The sequence below is a fragment of the Periplaneta americana genome, chromosome 6, assembly GCF_040183065.1.
Source record: "Periplaneta americana isolate PAMFEO1 chromosome 6, P.americana_PAMFEO1_priV1, whole genome shotgun sequence".
NCBI lineage: Eukaryota > Metazoa > Arthropoda > Insecta > Blattodea > Blattidae > Periplaneta > Periplaneta americana.
In genome coordinates this window covers 49,688,950-49,707,475 of record NC_091122.1, presented here as the reverse complement: position 1 = coordinate 49,707,475, position 18,526 = coordinate 49,688,950, and the positions used below count along the sequence as shown (strand labels likewise).

The following is an 18,526-nucleotide window of genomic DNA, read 5'->3' as shown; positions in this document are numbered from 1 at the left end:
GGATTTGTAAACTTGCCTTCTTAATGGAATTATCTGAATGCTTTAAATTGTTTTCTACATGGTAACAACAAGATTATTACACAGTTATATGACAGAGTGAAAGCGTTTAATATAAACCACCTTTAATTATGGAACGTTAGCTTAACTAAAAGGATAAGTTACAGCACATTTTTCAATATTAACAACGATATAGGCATACTAGTTTCTTAAGACTTTGGATTTCGAAGAATATGTTCACACATCATGACGATCTGCACCAGAAATTTGATTCGAGATTTAAAGATTAGGAAAATTTTCAATTTGATTTTCAATTAGTATTTGTAATTAGAACTTATTGATTTACTTTACGATAGTGAATTGAAGGATAAAAATCTAAACAAAAGAAGTTATCTGACTTTTATATGAACTTTCCATGTCTTAGATTTCCCCGATTGTACAGACATCCTTTTTCGGATTCACGTAGGCCATCTGTAATTTTTTTCCTATGATGAAGATAAACAAGCCATGTCATGGAAGCCAATTATCGGATCACAACTTAAAATGTGCTGTCACATTATGCACTATACAAACAATAGTTCCAATCGTTGAGAAATTGCTGAGGAAAAAGAGAATTAAACAAATCCCGAAAAATCAGTGCTAATGCCAGTGTTGAGCGGATTGAATGCAGTTAAATTTCTGCATTATTATTCCTAGGATTTTTATGTGTTTTGTTCAACATTTTGCTTAACAGAAGCAGTTTACACATTTACAGTAATTGTCTTGCATTACCCGAATAATTAACATGAAATGTGTATTACATTTCTAAAAGTAATTATAAATTTATTAACTTCTAACTTTATTGAAAATAGGCTACAATGTTTTTTTTTCAAATTGCTTAAGATAGTTAACAATCATAAACCTGTGCAGTAAATTCATATTGTGGTCCCGCCGCTGAACGTCTTACCTGCCCTGCTACGACTTTCCGCGGGCGAGCGGGCAAGGCTTGATGACGACACAGTGCTCTGAGTTGGGGACCAGTGCTCTATAACTGTGATAATCACAACAAAACCGGCATAAGTAACATTACGAGTTTTGCTGCACATCGGCCAGTTTTTTCTTCCGTGACTGTACAATAAAAATTGAAGTAAAAATAAAATGATGTCCCTGTATAACAGTTGCCAAAGTAGATAAAAGTTCAGTCAGGTATAAACAACTGTGGCGATTCAAGGCTGCTTGACTTCGGGAGTGATCAATCTCGAGTCTCGGAACACTCACAAGCAGTCTTTACGTCAAGCACGCAACGTAATGCAACACTGTCATGCGGGTTTTCGGCTTTGAGGGCGCTGTTAGTCTCGCTTTCTCGATCGTTGTTCATCTCTAATCCACACCATCTTCACAGATAAGTGTTAAAATCAGAACCACACTATCTCCACAGTAGACCTCCTGCAGAAGATACGCAGTCTAGTTTTCAGTAGCTATCTTGAATATTTTGTTGACTGAGTTTCCTTTCTCTACGATTTAATTTTATTTGTTCATCATATAGGGTTGTATAGCTTACAAGTTGTAGGTTTTCTTAACAGTGAAATTAATTTTTGGTAGAATGTCCTGGATTATTGTTCCTGCAACATGGTTGCCCTGCTCATAGTTCAGACCGATGTTGCGTAGTATATCCTTATCTATAGTAACGATCAAGTTACACATGCAGGACTACGATGTTACGATGTACTCATAAAGATAAAGCACCCGTGTGAACATTTCCACTCTCTTTCCTGGAAAACTTCAGCATGCGATACCAACTTCAACGCAATTTCTGGTGTGTCATCTTCGGACCCCGCTATACCACATACAAGTCCGCATTTCACGAGAAGATCCGAGCAAGGAATGCGAGTTTTTCCCCCACTCTTATAACCTATCCCCGACACGGAACCGGCCGGCCATTGACTGAGTCTTGCTTGTCCCAGCCGGCCAATGACATCACTCCCATTCACCTGCTCCTTCAAGAACGCTGAGTTACTGGTTACTCTCTCCTCTTACCCCGCAAGGACCGTACTCCCCTCGCAGAGATCCTCTCGTGAAATTTGGACTGTAAGGTGAGTGACGTGCAGTGTTGCCAAATCAGCGGTTTTCCCGCTAAATCTAGCTTTTTTTGGATAACCGTCTCGCGGAAAAAATTATATTATCCCGCTTAGCGGGAATACTAGCGGATTTTAATCTTTAAAGTTTCTGAAATGAAATTCATATTAGCATTATAAGCGGCTTTCATAATTACATTTAATTCGTTCAGTGTGTGTTTTGTGAAATAATGGATGTGTTAATGTAGTGATGATGCCATATATATGTTACCGTTAAAACCCGAAATCCATCAAAATCAGTTTTAACTAGTAAAAAGTAGTTTAAGCAAATAATAGATAGATAGAAAGGGAGTTTAGTTTGTTTAGGTTTTTATTTGGTAAAAGCCTAAAAAAAAAAAAAAAAAAAAAAAACAAAACCTAAACAAAACAAACCAAACCTAACCTGTCATTGATTCTAGATCTTACGAAAATTCGCGTTCTATCTATCTACATTTTAAAACTAATTTTTACTAGTTGAAACTAGTTTTGTCGGACTTCGGGTTTTAACGGTAACATTCACAGTTCAATAAGAATTGAAATATAATGTGGCTGTGATAAAAATGTTCAAAATTGCTTTATAGTGCCACATTGGGAATGATATGTGTGCAATATTCGTTACTTTGGCGGGTAGATGCTCTATCTTTATTATTATTATTATTATTATTATTATTATTATTATTATTATTATTATTGTTATTATTATTAATATTTTATTGAATAATAAGTGCATTGTTAATGAATAATAATAATAATAATAATAATAATAATAATAATAATAATAATAATAATAATAATAATTACACATTAAAATCTAGAGATATTTGTTATAATATCGCGGGTATCTAGCGGGATTATATGAACAACTGTTGGCAACACTGGTGGCGTGTACTCGCTATTCTGTGACTGAAATCTTTGTCCCAGCCAAAGAGTTTGTAATACTTACTAGAGACACATACCCTTGAGTGGCAGGCAAGAAAAATGTCACAAATTGAATCGGCTAGCATCCGCCATTAAACGGAGTGTTTGCGGCGCAAAATTCGAAAACAGTACCACAATACATTGATGTAGCCTGGTGATAGACATCTTTTACCAAGGATGAGTCGCGATGAAATAAACATGAATGTCAGAGGGGCGCTATATTTATTAAAGTATTATATGATTCATCTTTGGCGATATTATAAAAAAATAAATTAAATCACCCAAATACACTCGGGATAAATATGTGAAATATTGAATAATGGCAATGTCAACATTAATTTTCAGTATTACTAGTATTGTTTTAAGGATTTAATAATGGATATTTACTGTAATATTTAAAATGATCTATATTTCAGTCCTTTCATGCAAAGGAAGAGAAAGGTATATGGCGCTTAGAAAATATTTAGTGGTGAAATATGAGATCATAAAAATTCTGGAAACTGATTTAAAATATAATGAGACTAAATGTGTTCATAAAACAATCTATTCATTATATAGTTGATGACTACCAAGTTAGAGGTCAATACAGACATTTTAACGCAATAGTAGCGGCAATAGTATATGCCTAGGAGTAGTGGGAATAGTAGGCCTAGTATTAGTGATAATAGGCCTAGTAGTAATGGTAATAGTAGGCCTACTTTGATGGTATTAGTAGGCATAGTAGTAGTGGTAATACTAGGCTAGTAGTAGTAGTAGTAGTAGTAGTAGTAGTAGTAGTAGTAGTAAAAGCAGGCCTAGTAGTAGTGGTAATAATACACCTAGTAGTAGTGGTAATAGTAGGCCTAGTAGTAATGGTAATAATACACCTAGTAGTAGTGGTAATAGTAGGCCTAGTTTTGGTGGTATTAGTAGGCCTAGTAGTAGTGGTAATAATACACCTAGTAGTAATGGTAATAATAGGCCTACTAGTAGTGGTAATAGTAGGCTAAGTTTTGGTGGTATAGTAGGCCTAGTAGTAGTGAGACCTAGTAGTAGTGATAATAATGTACCTAGTAGTAGTGGTAATAGTAGGCCTAGTAGTAGTGGTAATAATAGACCTAGTAGTAGTAGTGTTAATAGGCCTAGCTAGGCCATCAGCTATATTTTCACTAATTTCTTTGCATTTAATACAACCAAAAACTAGAAGTACATGCTGTACAACACGGAAATTACATTATTAATTCATTTATTGTGAAACAAAACAGTTTTATACAGATATTTTCTGAGGATTTTCTTATGCACTCTGCCATTATAATCCACTGTAATGTGATGGCACCTAACCCTGACATAGTTCTTGAAATCAACCTTATAAACCTGATTTATGTGTTTCTGGAAAAAACTTTATCCAAGAAATATTCCGACATTCTGTAAACACATTCAAAGGAGGAACTGCATTTGGAACATTCTTCCAAATATTAATATATGCATGATTTCCTGAGCATCCTACAATAGTAGCTATGTTCGAACAGTAATTTGCGGCGCAGTATTTCACCATTTTGTTATTATTTCTCTTCTAGTGTACTTATATTTATGCGTACTCCTCAAATAAACATGAACTACTCGCACTTCAACGAAGCATCAAATCCCTTTAATGGCGGCCAAACAGCTGTTCAATTTTGTACGCTACACTAGCGCCATTGGTGTCTCTAGTTATATAGGCTATTGCAAACTCTTTGGTCCCAGCATGTTTTTGTCAGGCATGGTGAAATGCACAGAACAAAACGACTTGAAATTCTAGGAAGGCTGGTGATCTGAATTTCCGCAGCCACGTCTCATCAGCTCTTTCTTATCGCACGATGATTGTTCACGATTCAAGGAACTCAGCGAAGGAAGTTGAAGCTTATAATGCGACTAAAGCAGATCGTCAGTGAAAATATTACTGCAGCCGTCAAATTCATTAAAAGAACAGCTCTGCCAGATCCGGAGTAGGAAGAAAATTAATATTTCACATACTGATTGCCCGACAAATAGCCACGGCGAGGGTTAGAACTACGAGTTACTGTACCTCCATCCGTTTCATCTTTCTCTAATTCAAGCAAGGACATTTTTGGTCAGTTTCTTTTATACCTGTATACCACTAAAACTTGGGTACTGTAAACATACAGTATGAAGATGGACAGTAAAACCCCATTACTGTTCGCCCAACAAATGAAGAGACCCGGTCAAGGTTTTCGGCGATTTGAGAGGGCAGAACTGAAGAGTTCAGAACCATAGTGGGCCAAGCGCCATTTACTAAAACCGTAGAAAACAAGGGTTAAAATGAAGTTATCACCATAATTCAATGGAAACACATGGCAAGTAGGCCTAATATAAAGTATAGTACACATTAAAACTAAATAATATGTCAATCTTCATTAAACTATGGTATTCACTTAACTTTAACCCTTGCTTTCTCCGTTTTTAATAAATGGCGCTTGGCCCACTATGGCTCTGAACCCTTCAACTGTTGTAGTATACAGGGTGATTCACGAGGAATTATCGGCACTTACGGAGCTTATTTCCGAAGACATTCTGAGCAAAAAAAATTCATATATACATTTGTCCTAATCTCAATATTTTCAGAATTACACTAATTTGAAGTTGTTTGTAAAATACCATTATTTTTTAGTTTTAAGGGTAAAAGAATATTACAGATAAAGACTGAACTATTCAGGAGTATCATTTCTTTAATTAGCTAATATTCTGAAGCTAAAAATGTGTTATGAATTCCATAGTTGCATCGTACAGAATTTTTTTTTTTTCGATTTTTAACTACAAAATTACATTTTCTTACGCATTTATCATAACAATTGTTACAAATCACGCCACTCTTGTAAATTCTTCAAGACTATACATTAGGATGCATAATTAAACTGTAAATTAATAATCAAGTTCCTAAAGTCGTATGATTTGTAACAAGAATAAGAATAATGTTAATTTTTAGTTTAAAATTGGAAAATAAAATCTGTGCAAAGCAATTAACAACACATTTTAGCTTCAGAATACTAGCCATTTAAAGAAATGATGTTTCTGAATAATTCATTCTCTATTTGTAATATTCTTTTACCCTTAAAACTAAATAAGAAAGGTATTTTACAAACAACTTCAAATTAGTGTAACTCTGAAAATATTGAGATTAGGACAAATGTTTATATGACATTTTTTGCTCAGAATGTCTTCGTAAATGATCTCCGTAAGTGGCGGTTTCGTATCGAAACAGTTTCGTGATAATATAACCTGTTCCAACTGTTCCAAAGAGTGTTACACTGCTCCATGATAACTTCAACGTTCCACATGGTTCCAACAGATAAACAGTTCAATTGCTAAACAGTTTTCCTCTTCTTTGTTGCCTGCAAAGGCCATGTGTAGCGCTATCATTGACCTCCAATCGAAAGTAGATATAATATGCATGTTCAAATACAATATCCAATGAGCAATTTAATTGTATGAATCAAATTCCCTAATAAATCTGATATTAATTATTAACTGTCCATTGGTGGAGAATATGTTCATGGTGCCCTGACATAGTGTTAATTATTAATATACCGCGAAAAATATCATCGGCTAATGTCATCGTTATTAAACTCTCCTAGAGTTATATGCGTTATTTTTACTAAAATCGATTTATTTTGAATTGTAGTTATTTACTGTACCCTTAACAGTAACCTACGAAAACTATCTTTTGTTGTCATAATGCACTGAACAGCTGATTTAAAGACGATTCAAGGGCTTTGAAACATGTTCCCGAAGCAGATGAGAGGTTCAAACAGTTGGAACACTTGCAACAGTTGGCATTGATGTTGTAAACATATTCTTATGGAACTGTTTCTTTGAAACTGTTATTTTGGAACAGTTTCGTTCATGAAACAGTTACAGTCGAAACTGTTTCTTAAAAAGAATAGTTTATCCCATCTCTACTCTGTATGTACTTTGCTCCAGAACATAACGGTCTTCCCTCACACCCTTCACCAGAAGGGATAAACAGCTGAGTTGCCAATTCTTGAAGTCATTGTCATATTGTATTTCTGTTATGCGCCTAAGAGTTGAGGAGAAGATGGGGGTTTATGTTTATTCTGCTTTGTTTCTCAAAATGATGGGTGAGTGACGTAACAGGACTTGCACACTGCTTTTTAGGAGAAACGTAAAAGTTGGTGACATTGCCTTAAGGTTCCCAGACATAGCCTATAAAAAAAATACGCGACACATCAGTTATCATGGAGCAAGTTTAGTATGCCAATCTTTCAGAGTGTGTAGTAAAGTTTACTACAAAAAACACTTTACTAAGGGTAAGTAAACAAATAGTAAACAAAATTTTTAGGGATCATATTTGCATTACGTTTAAACTTCTTTATGTAAATTGCCTTCAAATTGCTTTTACTAAGTTATTACAGAAATAGCTACAAAATACTCTACTCACGTGGCAATATTCTTATAAATCAATCCGCCTTGACCTTGCAATATTTCTCTGAAGAATAAATTTCACCTAACAATAAAATTGTTTATTTTAAAGAATGGCGTCATTAAAAGCAACACAATCCTCACTGAAGAATGGTTTTACAACAAGCATTTATTTTACTGTTCTTACAGATAATTTATTTTTCTCCTCAGTTCGTAGAGCATTTATGTGAGAAAATCTTTCGACGCACGCATTTGTTCCAGGGACACACATAATGAACTCCACTACCCTCTTCAAATTTGAGAGTTCTCTTTCAGTACTTTTAAAAAGATCCACCCATACTTCATCTAAACATTTGGTGTTGCCATCACTCGCCTTGAGAAATTAATAACTCACAATAATATTGTTTCATAACAGTCCATCTACAGTCACCTGCAATGATGAAGTGCAATGTTTGTAATTTGTAATATAGAATAGACATTGTAACTTTTCCGTTTTTTCTCAGTTTAGAACTCTAAAATACGGGACGCAAAGCTGTCCCGAAGATTTTTCTCGAGACAACGGGACACATTAGCGAAAAACGGGACGATCCCGCAATTTATGGGACGTCTGGGAACCTACGTTGTTTAGACGATGTTTAAGAAAGGAGCACAAATTGAACCAATACTATTGAGATTCGCTTAGTTGTCAAATGCTTGGCATTAGAAAACAAGCAAGCACTTCGACAGGAATATCGTTAATTTGTGCACATGCATGAAATCAGTGTTGCCAACAATTGTCACCTCAAAGCCGCCAAATAAAATATCAAATGTCGCTGAAGTCGCTAAATTCAATTTACAAGTAAAAGAAAAAGTATCTAAAGAAGTATCGTAAATTTTAGAGATATACCTTAAATCATCCATATTCTCCTCTTCTGCTGTAACTGCTGACTTGGAAGACAAGGATTCGTGTATGCCGAAAGTGGAAGTAAATAGGCATCAGTATTTCCAGTCTTCCGCAGAACACTTTCAGGATGTCATGCACAGTCACAGTCTAGTATATACAGTCATGAAGCTCAATACGTTGTAAATATGCATCCATAGATAGTTGCTAACCACTAGGATCGCTACTATCGCCTCATTACAGACAATGCAAAATAGTACCTGCACCCTCTATTGTTCCTAGTACCCTCATAAAATCAAGCTTCGTGACTGTATATACTAGACTATGCTGTCATGATACATCGTGCAGGGTTGTTCTTATTAAATCTTGAAATTGTACGAAGGAAAATATTTTCTCTATAATATTATTGCAAATGACAAAATATTTTAAAATTAAAAATGTTTTCAATTACATCTTATTAAAAACAAAACAAAACGTAAAAATAGCCAAATTTGTCGCTAATGATTCATTCATTCATTCATTCATTCATTCATTCATTCATTCATTCATTCATTCATTTAGTGTTCTGCCCAAGGGCAGGTCTTTCACTGCAAACCCAGCTTTCTCCAATCTTTCTTATTTTCTGCCTTCCTTTCTGTTTCCGCATATGATCCATATATCTTAATGTCGTCTATCATCTGATATCTTCTTCTACCCCGAACTCTTCTCCAGTTCACCATTGCTTCCAGTGCATCCTTCAGAAGGCAGTTTCTTCTCAGCCAGTAACCCAGCCAATTCCTTTTTCTCTTCCTGATCAGTTTCAACATCATTCTTTCTTCACCCACTCTTTCCAACACAGCTTCATTTCTTATTCTGTCTGTCCACATCACACGTTACATTCTTCTCCATATCCACATTTAAAATGCTTCTATTCGCTTCTCTTCACTTCGTCGTAATATCCATGTTTCTGCCCCATACAATGCCACATTCCATACAAAGCACTTCACTAGTATCTTTGTTAGTTCTTTCTCCAGAGGTCCGCAGAAGATGCTTTTTCTATTGAAAGCTTCTCTGGTCATTGCTATATAGGCTATAAATTCCAGAAAAGTCGTGGTCGGTTTTCGTAATTTTTGTCGTTAGACACCCTCTCAAAACCGCTAGATCTAGTGACTTGTCGCTAAAGTTGTCAACACTGCATGAGGTAAATATTCTTCGCTGTGATCTCATTGCTAGCTCGTATCTGGTAAGTGCTTTGGAATTACGACAGAAAACATCCTGCTGAGTGGCATAATCACAGGTTAAATTCCACGTTTTCCCGTGTCTGCTGATAACGTTGGAATCCATTTTATCTCAAATTGATACTTGAATCTATATTATCAGCAGACGACAGCTTGATCTGCCATGACAACATAGTCTTTGCGATACCGTGCAGAAAGGATCAGTAAATAGTTTTATCTCTGGAAAACTGTTTCAATTCCAAGCTGATCATACAAGGTAATTGAATCAATGTATCATTAACTCTGTGCGCGGTGATTATAAAAAGAGTTCATCGGACCCTTTCATTTTATAATAATGAAGTAATGAAGTGTCAGTATCCGATTTCTTACGTCAGAGATTACAGTGGCTTAATGTTCACCTTAAACCTATACTTAAACTTACCAACCGTCCCGTATTTTTCGGGACAGTCCCGATTTTGACCATTGCATCCCGCGTCCCGAAATAATTTGCACACGCATCAAAATGTCCCGATTTCATGGCATATTAGACAATTACAGCTGATTTTTGTTCCTATCAAATAGTAAAAAGACAGATAAAGTTATAATAAATAATAATCCTACCATTGATACTGTTCAAGAATTTAAATATTTGAGTAGTATAATTGACAAGGATGGTGAAGCCTTTGAGAATGTAAAAAAAAAAAAAAACGAATAAAAATGCAAACGGTGCATTTGTCCAGTTGTACCCAATATGGAAATCTTATATTAGGCCTATATCTAGATCTACAAAAATTAAAATCTTTAACAGTAACGTGAAATCAGTCTTATTATATGGCTGTGAGACATGGAAAACAAGTAAAATTATACAAAATAAACTGCAAACATTTGTTAATAGATGTTTACGAAGAATCTTAAAAATTAGATGGCTAGATATAATTACAAACTCAGAACTATAGAAAATAGCAAATCAGAAAAAAATCACAATAGAAATCAAAAGACGAAAGTGGAATTGGATAGGCCACACAATCAGGAAAGGAGATGGAGCAGTAGAAAGAATGGCTTTGGATTGGAACCCCCAGGGTAGTAGAACAAGAGGAAGGCCAAAAAATACATGGAAGAGAACAGTTTTGGAGGAAATTGCTAGGGAAGGGAAAACATGGAGCGAAGTGAAGAAGTTGGCTACAAATAGGGTCCGATGGAGGCACTTTGTGAATGCCCTATGCTTCTCATGAGGAGATACACGAGTTTGATTGATTCGTTCCTATCATATTGTTGGATTTAGTCTGGATCGCAGTCTCGTACAGGCATGCTTTCAATAAGTGACGAAATGGAGATATGACTCTATACGAATTTTCAAGGCAGAAATTGAATTCTCGTTGATGTGTCAACAAGAGTGACATGTGCAATGATCATAATACACAAGTTAGGGCAGGCTTCATCACAGCCTATTGGGTACTTACTGAATCATCTATCCTTTGAGCTCATCTTATGCATTTTGACTTTAGTTTGCGCCATTCAGTATTATGCCCACTTTGTTCCACTTGATGCGTCATTCATTAGTTCGGTGGAAAAATGGAAAAATAAAAGAAAAAAATTTACGACAACTTCTAAGATAGATAAAGATATCAACGAGGACAACAACAAAGACCTGTAAACTACAGTAGCCCCTCAAGTGTGATAAGACCTGATAGCTTGGTGATAAATCACGTAAACGTCTCTGTGTTTTCTTAGAAGAGTGGGTGGGACTTTCTAAAGGGTGCGGTAAAACATCCTCCCTAATTTAAATTTTTCATTTTTTGAATGACGTGTCTCTCAAGTAGTGTCCTTCACTATCAATGCATTGTTGAATGCGACTTCGGAAATTCTGCATCACTCTAAGTTAGCATTTATTGAGGAATAAGACCAATTTCTTCCTGTATTGCATTTCTTAGGTCTGGCAAAGTCCTCGGCCGATGTTTGAACACCTCAGCCTTAAGATGCCCCCATAGAAAAAAATCGCAGGGTGCAAGGTCTGGTGATCGTGCTTCATCACTAAAAAGAACCACAGCATCTTCAGCATCTGCATTACACATTTTCACTTATCGGGATGCGTGAATCATCAAAATTTCCGATATTGGAGTGGACAGAACCCTCGTGAACTTCATGAAAAACCTCTACATAACGACCGTGTTACTGTATGGTGCGCGGTTGCAAGAGTCGGGATACTTGGTCCTTACTTTTTTTTTAAGAGAATGATGCTACTGTGACAGTAAACTCTCAGCGGTACACTTTTATGATCAACAATTTTTTGGCACCAAGACTCAATGCGCTGCAGATTGACGTGGTTTGGTTTCAGCAGGACGGAGCCACGTCTCACACAGCTCAGATTTCTCTCTAAGTCCTGAGACAGATGTTTCGCGAACGCTTAATTTCTTCACGTGGCGACGTCCCCTGGCCAGCACGATCACCAGACCTTGCACCCTGCAATGTTTTTCTCTGGGGGCATCCTAAGGCTGAGGTGTTCAAACATCGGCCGAGGACTTTGCCAGACCTAAGAAATACAATACAGGAAGAAATTGGTCTTATTCCTCAAGAAATGCTAGTTAGAGTGATGCAGAATTTCCGAAGTCGCATTCGACAATGCATTGATAGTGAAGGACACCACTTGAGAGACACGTTATTCAAAAAATGAAAAATTTCCACTGTTAAGATACCATTCATATTAATAATGTTTCCTTATTTTGATCCATGTGTTTTTTATTTAAACTTTAAATTAGGGAGGATGTTTTGCCGCACCTTTTATTTAGGCAGGTTAGGTTAGTTTGGGTTAGTTCTGATTACGTTATTAATTACATCAAAATGATGGGTTCCTAGTTTCCAACGAGATAACATTTTTTAATAGCAAATTTATACTATTTTTCAACTTGTTTTGTGGTCATTTTGGTAAGTTTTTTTTTTTACATATGAAATTATATATACTGTTATAAAAGTACTACTGTTGAATATGTGGATTGATAGGTGGAAATAATTAGTGAAATAAAATTGTTAGTAATGTTTGCGCCCCTAATTTTTACTTACGAAAGTTGGCAAGCCTACCTATACTACACACGTCAATTCCGCAACACAGAATTGTAGCAGGACACTTGAGTGACATTGGAATTTTGAACATTTCAGGGACTTATTGTTACTTATTAAATACTTCGAACAGTATTTATGGATAATGGATGCCATTTCTCAACTGCCATATCTCAAAATCTCAAATATAGTGCACACATTTTATCTTTCCACGCTCGCGGATATAGAGTGGAAGCGGCAGTGCACATTAAATGATTCCACAATTTACAACTCTCAGCCATCTACTAAACTTTTAGGAATTGTACTGGATCCCAAATTATCCTGGACCCCACATATTGATTATGTTTGTTTGTACTAAACTCTCAAGGGTTATTTATTTATTAAGCAAATTGAAATCACTGGGGCCTAAAACATATGTAAGAAGTGCTTATTTTGCTTTCTTCAATATTATAATAACCTATGGTATTTCTGTATGGGGAAATAGTTCTAGTGTATCTAATGCTCTCCTTCTGCAAAAAAAAAAAAAAAAAAAAAAAAAAAAAAAAAAAAAAAAAAAAAAAAAAAGCCTTACGTATTTTAACTGGTCCTGCTTATGATGCGCACTGTAAGCCACTGTTCATAAATGAGGCTATTCTGACTGTTATTAATCTTTACATCTTGACTTCTTTGCTGAAGGTAAAGAAAAATTTAGCAAATTATTATCACAGATCTGATCATCATATTTACAATACAAGATACAGACGTGGACAAATTATTAGACTAAAACGTTTTTCTTGGAAACATAATATAATTCGTCATATCAACTATCAGTATAATTCACAGAGTCTCTGTTATTGTAAATGTGATTGTTTACATCTTCTGGTATATTTTTCCAATGGTTAAGTATATTTTATCTGGCTGTGTTGGTAGTACTGGTGTTATAATTATATACTGCAGAAGATATTCAACAGTCTGTTCTCCCATGGCCTGCAAGAAAACCGGACATGAACAAAATTTAAAATCTGTGATCTATACTGCAGACGAAAGTGAACAAAAAGAGGCTTACTACAAAACATGGACTCATTTAAATAACTTCCAGACTCTATTTTCTGTTCGTTATTTCTGTGCAAAATACATTTTTGTTCATTATTTCTGCCGATAAATACAGCTTTGTTGCACATATAATTAATTTTGTCTAATAATTTGTCCACGTCTGTATCATTTTCACTTGCCTGAATCTAATGATAGACTGGAAACAACTAAAAACAATTTATGTCCATGGCAGTATCTATGTTTAATAGATTACATAAGTCTGCACACACTGTTAACTATAATTAAGAATGCTTTAAAACGCTGGATGATTAATCATCCCTTTTATAGGGTATTAGTGAATACTTTGAGTCCTCCGTTAATAACTTATGTTTTTAATATAATTTTATTCACTGTGTTTTATTATGACCATGTCCATAGTATTTGTATAATACTCATAACTTAAAAAAAATGTAATCTAATCTAATCCATCAACATGCATTTGGCAGTGTGTTTTCAATCATTGTCTCAGAAACTTGTTTTTGGCGCTTAACCCCTTTGGAAATTTATTTATTTATTTATTTATTTATTTATTTATTTATTTATTTATTTATTTATTTATTTATTTATTTATTTATTTATTCTGTTGTAGTTAAGGCCATCAGGCGTTCAATCAGTAAAAGTTGTAGTAATATATTTATATAATAATATATAATAATAATTTATTTAATCTGACAGGATTAAGGCCATAAGGCCTTCTTTTCCATCCTACCAGATAGCACATATAAATACAAAAAAGAAATACAAACACTGATGAAAATGATACAACTTAAGTTAAAGCCCTATAGAGGGTCAACAGTGTCAAAAGTACATTATAGTGCTCTCATCGAGCTAATACAACGAAAAGAAAGAAAACAGAGATAGCAATGATGTTATTGATAACTGACAACAATAATAATAATAATAATAATAATAATAATAATAATAATAATAATAATAGTAGCAATAATAATAATAATAATAATAATAATAAATACATTACATATTAATTTTCAATTTTACAACAGCATAGTTACAATATTTACTATATGTCATGGGTTAAGGTGAAGTTGCGCAACCCGACATGTGTTCAACAAACAATTCCACGAACTAGAATGTGATTTTTTAATTTAAATTTGAATTTTGATATTGTCCGACAGTCTCTGACGTGGTCAGGGAGAGAATTCCAGAGGCGTGAAATAGATATGCTGAAAGATGATGAGTAGAAGGATGTTCTGTGCAGAGGAATAGAGAGAAGGTACATGTTCCGGGTTCGATGTAGTGAAAGGTAAACAAAACGAGATGCTAGGTAAGAGGGTGTGGAGGTGTGGATGATTTTAAATAGTAATAAGAGAGAGTTGAAGAATCTTCTTTCTTTAAGTGGACTCCAAGACAACAGTTCTAGTGACGGTGTTACATGATCGAATTTTCTAATGTTACAAACGAAACGAACGCAGATATTGTGAACACGCTGTAGTCTATGGGCAAGATCAGTATTTAGATTCGTGAATAAAGAATCGCAATAATCGAAGTGGGGCATCACTAAAGTTTGGATCAGGTTCTTTTTAAGGCTGAGAGGTAAAACATTGGTTAAGTATTTGAGGGAATGAATTATGGAAAAAGTTTTCTTACATATGTAGGTCACTTGACTTTGAAAATTTAAATTTGAATCTAAATATACCCCTAAATTTTTTACTGTCTTACTATATGTAATTGTAGTATTATTTATTTTTGTATTTGATACGTGGCTAGATCTATTTTGTTTAATGCTCGTTGGTGGCCCATTATTATAGCTTGTGATTTGTCTGGGTTTAGTCTGAGTCCATGACATGACATGACATGACATGAGATCAGATCTCTTTAATAGGTTTACCTATGGTTGTCGATCTCTTCAATAGATCTATTTTTCATCTTATGTTTCAGATCTCTTCGATAGGGCTGCTACTCCTCATCCAATACTGCGACGAGTTCATGATGTAGGCTGTCTTGACTGTACTGCTATACTCCACATGTAAGTTGAACAATTTCATTGTATTTATCGGATGGAATATATTAGATTTTCATTGGCAGAATAAAGACATTGAGTCGGAGGCGTGACGTCATGTAATCAATGTAAGAGCTCCTTAGTTCAAAATAATTTCTAATATAAAATATGTCTTCAGTTCATCAACTTGAGTGCAGTAATTGCGCCCCAGTTTAATGTGTCTTTGTTATCTAATTATCTTTGTCATGGTCCTTATCGCGATTCTTGTTGTCCTTGGGGTTTTTATTGTCTGTGTCATGATTCTTACCTTGTTCGTGATCCTTTCATGTTCATTATCGTGATCCTTGCTATTGTCCTTACCGTGGTCCTTGTTGGCTTTGTCATGGTCATTATTGAGATCCTTGCTGTCCTTATCGTGGTTCTTATCTTTGTCATGATTCTTACCTTGGTCGTGGTCCTTCTCGTGATCATTGTCGTGGTGCCTGTTGATCATATGCGGACAAAGCAGAAAATAGGGAAGACTAGAGAATGCTGGGTTTGCAGTGAAAGACCTGCCCTTGGGCAGAGCACTATGAATGGATTAATCATATATTGCTATTGAACGCCTGGCGCTGTAGTCAATATGCAAAGCTCTTCCGTCTCGTGGAGTGTCTTAGGTTCGGTTTAACGAATATTCTAGTTGTTTCTCACTGCTTGTGGGTGGACGATAAAGGCAGAACGCATTGATCCATGCAGGAGTTCCAAGAGCCCTTGCAAGGACATGATTATCATCGTGTAGGCCTACTATTTAATTGATAATTCTTCTCTCACTACAATCAATCAATCATGGATTCATTGACTGATTCAGTGATTAACTGACTGGTTCATTAATTTATTAATTTTTTCACTCATTGATTCATTAGTTGATTAATTAATTCAGGTATTACAGTTGGTATCGTCAAGAGCAAAACATATCTTCTTAAAATTATTTATTATAGAAATAATCCATCTGTTTAGAGTAATTAAAAGGCATTAACAACTACTGGTTTCGAGGTATGCATTTTGAGTTTAAAGTGTAAACGTTACAATATAATTTATGTACTTATTTTCTCTTCTATACTTACTTACTTATAAATGGCTTTTAAGGAACCCGGAGGTTCAATGCCGCCCTCACATAAGACCACCATCGGTCCCTATCCTGTGCAAGATTAATCCAGTTTCTATCATCATATCCCACCTCCCTCAAATCCATTTTAATATTATCCTCCCATCTACGTCTCGGTCTCCCCAAAGGTCTCTTTCCCTCCGGTCTCCCAACTAACACTCTATATGCATTTCTGGATTCGCCCATACGTGCTACATGCCCTGCCCATCTCAAACGTCTGGATCTAACGTTCCGAATTATGTCAGATGAAGAATACAATGCGTGCAGTTCTGCGTTGTGTAACTTTCTCCATTCTCCTGTAACTTCATCCCTCTTAGCCACAAATATTTTCCTAAGCACCTTATTCTCAAACACCCTTAACCTATGTTCCGCTCTCAAAGTGAGAGTCCAAGTTTCACAACCGTAAAGACCAACCGGTAATATAACTGTTTTATAAATTCTAACTTCCAGATTTTTTGACAGTAGACTAGATGATAAAAGCTTCTCACCCGAATAATAACAGGCATTTCCCATATATATTCTGTGTTTAATTTCCTCCTGAATATCATTTATATTTGTTACTGTTGCTCCAAGATATTTGAACTTCTCCACCTCTTCAAAAGATAAATTTCCAATTTTTATATTTCCATTTCGTACAATATTCTCGTCACGAGACATAATCATATAGCCTACTTTGTCTTTTCGGGATTTATTTTCTCGTCTATTTAGTAAGTAATTGTAATTTATTCTAGTCTTGCATTTCTTTACACACCAGATTTCGTATTATCCATTACACTCATTTCCTTTGTTGTTACCGGTGTCCATTTGTCATCTATATAGACCTACGTTATGTATATGTATGTTATGAAGATAAATGTAATGAAGTATGCAGTCAATAAAATTGTGGGGCTATATTAAGCAAATAAAAGGTAAAAGGTAAAGGTATCCCCGTAACATGCCATGAAGGCATTTGGGGGGCACGGAGTTAGAGCCCCATGCTTTCCATGACCTCGGCACTAGAATGAGGTGGTGTGGTCGGCACCACGCTCTGACCGCCTTTTACCCCCGGGAAAGACCCGGTACTCAATTTTATAGGAGGCTGAGTGAACCTCGGGGCCTTTCTGAAAGTTTGGCAACGAGAAAAAATCCTGTCACCACCTGGGATCGAACCCCGGACCTTCCAGTCCGTAGCCAGCTGCTCTACCAACTGAGCTACCCGGCCGCCTATATTAAGCAAATACATTTTTTAAATTACACATGGTAAATTTCCTTAAATTCTTACTCCGTTTGTGTACTCAGAAAAGTCAGTGTTCTGTCTAGCCTGAAAAACATCAGGAGTAACCGGTTGAAATTCGAACATTCGGTCGGATGCTCTACCTCATGGGTGTCCAAACGCCTATAGAACCAGGAGATATTGCATGTCAAGCATGCTCTGCTAAGGTCAATAACTTTCCATATAAAATAGGAAAAACGACCTTAAAGAATATGCGCTGCGGGTTGCTTACGCCAGGGGTTACCTCGTACGAGTTACAATTGGACACCTATGCTCTACCTTGACGGATGCTCTCTGATCGGTAGAATGAAAACCGGTTGTAAGCCCTATTCTGCAGCTCTCTAGTTCGAATACTCTTTCCTCCCTCCACTTCTCTTTTTTGGCAAGTTCGAATTATCGGAATTTCGGATTATCGAGGTTCGAACTATCTGAATTCTACTGTATAATTGTAAGTAATAACACAAAATTCTGTTACCATATACAGGGTGTATCACGAGGTTTTCCCCCGGTTTGTGGAGGTGATTCCTGGTGTTATTTCGAACAAA

At 35.6% G+C, this 18,526-nt stretch overlaps 1 long non-coding RNA gene across 1 annotated transcript in view; it reads left to right on the top strand.

The window, feature by feature from the left end:
* The window catches only part of LOC138701314 (uncharacterized), a 97,446-nt gene that overhangs the window by 57,405 nt on the left and 21,515 nt on the right, over positions 1-18,526 (top strand). Inside the window, exon 2 of the long non-coding RNA XR_011332500.1 lies at positions 15,525-15,612. This is a non-coding gene — a long non-coding RNA (uncharacterized lncRNA). The remainder of the gene's footprint in view (positions 1-15,524; positions 15,613-18,526) is intronic.